The following is a 3,952-nucleotide window of genomic DNA, read 5'->3' on the forward strand; positions in this document are numbered from 1 at the left end:
ATCCATCTAGAGGCCACAAAAACATAATTTTCATTTCAATAAATATTTGTTGAATGGTGTGGGGTGATGTTTAGAATTTAAACTCTGGAATTTGATAGATCTAGATTAGAATTCTGGTTCTCTCACCTGTTAGTTGTGTTGGTACTTCCCTAAACCATTTTTGTTCCACTTTAAAAGTGAGACCATAATATCTGCCCCACTGAACTGAGAGTTAAATGAGATAACTCTATTCAGTAAATGTTAGTTATTATGATTGTAAGTAGACTACATGTTGTCACTATGCTAGACATTGGGAATAAAAGATGTGTGACACACTATCTGCCATCAAGATGCTCACAATCTAGATGGGAAAACTATAAAGAAAATCAAATAATCTCAATATTGTACTACAGTAAAAAATATGTGCAAAAGAATGAAAGCTTGAAACAGAGTGGTATGTTGGAGATAAATGTAAGGCTATGACATGCTCAGATATGAAATTTAGGTTGTTTGGCTCCTATGTAAAGGATGGATTAGAGCAAGTGAATCATAAGCAAGCCCAGTAAGGGGGCTATGATAATCTAGGCAAACTCTGTGTGGCAGAACAATACAGGTTGAACAGGAGGGTGGCAGTGTAGAATGGAGCTTTGCTGTGCCTAGAACCATAAGCTCCTTTCTGCCATGGCTTGGGAGATAACACACTTTAATCATCTTTCATCTTCACCTTAATCATTTAGGGAGTTCTAAGGAACCCTGTTTGATTCAGGGACCATTTACAGTGGAGGAAACAGGCTCAGATAGCAAGGCCATCACTACACTAATATAGGGGCATTAGTCACATTATACTCTATGAAAATGGCAACCCCTGGGACACAACAAATATGAATGGTGAACCCCCGAGTTGTGCATTACAGTAGCCCTATTGGAAAGATTATAACATAGTAGGTAATGGAACTGACCTCTATCTAAAAACCTGTGCATTTCCTACTATTCCATACTATGTCTTTTTAATTAAATGAACTAATTTTTGGCTGCATTGGTTCTTCATTGCTGCGTGTGCCCTTTCTCTAGTTGTGGCGAGCAAGGGTTACTCTTTGTTGCAGTGCACAGGCTTCCGGTTGCGGTGGCTTCTCTTGTTGCAGAGCATGGGCTCTAGGCGCATGTGCTTCAGTAGTTGCAGCACATGGGCTTAGTAGTTGCGGCACGCAGGTCCTAGAGCAGACGGGTTTCAATAGTTGCGGCATGTGGGCTCTAGGGTGTGAGGGCTTCAGTAGTTGTGGCTCACGGGCTCTAGAGTGCAGGCTCCGTAGTTGTGGCGCATAGGCTTAGTTGCTCCATGGCATGTGGGATCTTCCCAGACCAGGGATCGAACCCATGTCCCCTGCATTAGCAGATGGATTCTTAACCACTGCACCACCAGAGAAGTCCCTATCCCACACTATGTCTTCTCATAATATTGTATTTATGGATATATAACACCCTTAGGGTTAAACACTGAATTAAAACAAAGAAACAAATCAAACACATCCCAATATGGGTTTTCACAAGAACCTGGTAGGCTTATTAAAATTAATTTAATGGAATCCCATAAATACTAGTTACTTAACAACAAATCAAGATGCTTGATGTATTCTTAAACCATTACTTAATGGGAAAAATAAGGGTAAAACAAATATAAGGTCCCAACTACTTACTTTGGGCTTCCCCAAAACAGATAAATGAGGAGCTTTATAAAAACTGAAAGGACTAACCATAAAAATTAAGATTATCAATTAACTTTCTGTAGACATTTCTTGAATTATCCCAAAATTTTAAGGTGAATTTCCCCAGAAAATTCTTCTATAGTTATCTTGGCAATAAATACATAACCTTAGTAAAAAGTAAATATTTAGTAACTACTTCATATATTAAAAAAACTATATAATTCATATTTATGCCAAGAACACTACAATTTATAGAAGTTTCATCCACATTCTTACCTATGCCTACTCACTCTGAAGGCAGGAACATTTCTTTGGGTAGAGTCAGGATCTCGATATGCTTTGTCCAGGAAAAGGGAAGGTATGAAAATATAAAACAAAAAAGAGTATTGGCTCATTGTATACAAGAGAGGCTAGCCATTAAGAGTTATTTTCAACAGGATAATAGGAAATACTGACCACAGCTCCTCTGGGTGAGCAGTTAAAATATGATCAAAATGTAAAAGAGGAAGAAGTATATACACACAAAGAACTTTTATGAGTATTGATAAAAAGACATTTCTGAAAAAATGATAAATTACCTCCTTGAGGATTTTCAGAAATGAGATTCACAGAACTACAGGAGCAGAATAAATGTTGATTTGGAAACATCTCATTTGACTGATGATGAATTTCAAAGTCATTAGGTTAGGTAACCTGCCCAAGGTCATACGGTTAATGCCAGAGTTTGGACTAGGATCCAATTCTCCTGAATTCCACATGAGTTCTTCTTCCCCCCATTTGGTATACTACCTCTTAGCTTTCCCTAACCACTTGAAGTCCCCTTAACTCTCTCCGACCCACAATGTGCCCTTTGGGGACAGTCAGAGGAACAGCATTCTGGACTATGTAGACCATGTAGAGCTACTGATCTAACAATGGATGAAGCATAATTTCAAAAAAAGACTAGGTTGAAATTCATTTGGGGGTGAGGAGGAGAGGGAAAATACAAAAGAAGTAAATTCTGTAGACAACAAAAAGAGAAGCACAAGAGGAAATATTATCCTCTTTTGTTATTTTATTACTGTTATTTTATTTTGTAGTTAACTCCATATATTATATAAAACATAACAGGAAAAATCAACAAATGTATAAAATAAATTGAGGTGTCTGGATGGAAAAAAACACAAGACCTTTGCCTTCGTGTCTATAGATCTCTTGATATGTTGGTCTTGCACTAGAGATATCAAATAAAGATATCTAGCTTGAAACAAAAGTTGATATGCTGCAAGGTTAAGCCATAGTTTGATGATGGGCCATGATAGACTTTCTAAATCTTATCCTTAAATATTGGCTATAACAAATGCTGATATAACAAAGTGCAAGCTTTTATCATCGGACGGCAAGAGGGAAGCGTCAATGAATGAATGCAACTTACCTCCAAGTCCTCTGAAAGGAGGTGAAAAAATAAATACTGTGTTTTACCAGTGTTCCCCCAAAGCATTACTCTAAGCATGCAGGAGGATGCTATGAGCAGCTACAATAGTAATATCCAATCCAGAGGTAGGTTCAAGGCCAAGAGTAGAGGAGTGGTTGAAGAAATCCTCCTGGGGCCAGTACCATTTCATAGAATGCCCATTTGTGCTGGGGAATGAGTCTACGGCCCATTTTTTCTGATTCAAAAGGACATTCCCAATTTCAACCTTGCTGAAAAAGAGGCATTTTTGCACCTGCTATTAAGAACAGCTAGGATACAGGATAAGGCTGGCATAAAATTATTTAGCAAGCACATGCTAGCTATTCCAGTTTGAAATCTACCAAACTGTAAAATCAAAGGAATAAGAAGTTGAAGATGGAGCTGTTGTTCCTCAAGATGTGGGAACAATCTTACAAAAAGAGGGATTAGGCACTCGCTTAACTCTATATGGAGAACATCTTTCTCAGGCTAGATGGAAGATGAGGAAGAGCATTACTAAAGGCTAACCAGGCCATTTAGAGACCAAAAGGGGAGAAAACAAGGCATTTAGGACAAAAACTAGTAGAAGAAATTCCTCTGGGTCTAACTAGGTAAGTGAATCTAAGGCAACTGCACCAAAGATATGCTACCCATTATGCCAGCATGAAGCTGGTGACAAAATATCTCAAGACATTTTAAACCCAGAAAAATGTATGAGAAATATGTTAACGAAGCAAATTAAAACCAAACCTCCAAGGGTAAAATCTCCTCAGATTTGAAATCCAAGATACTCACTTTTCATTAATTCTGTGCATCGTTAGAAAAAATAAAAAGTAAC

This window comes from Balaenoptera borealis (assembly GCF_965194805.1).
Source record: "Balaenoptera borealis genome assembly, chromosome: 1".
NCBI classification, from domain to species: domain Eukaryota; kingdom Metazoa; phylum Chordata; class Mammalia; order Artiodactyla; family Balaenopteridae; genus Balaenoptera; species Balaenoptera borealis.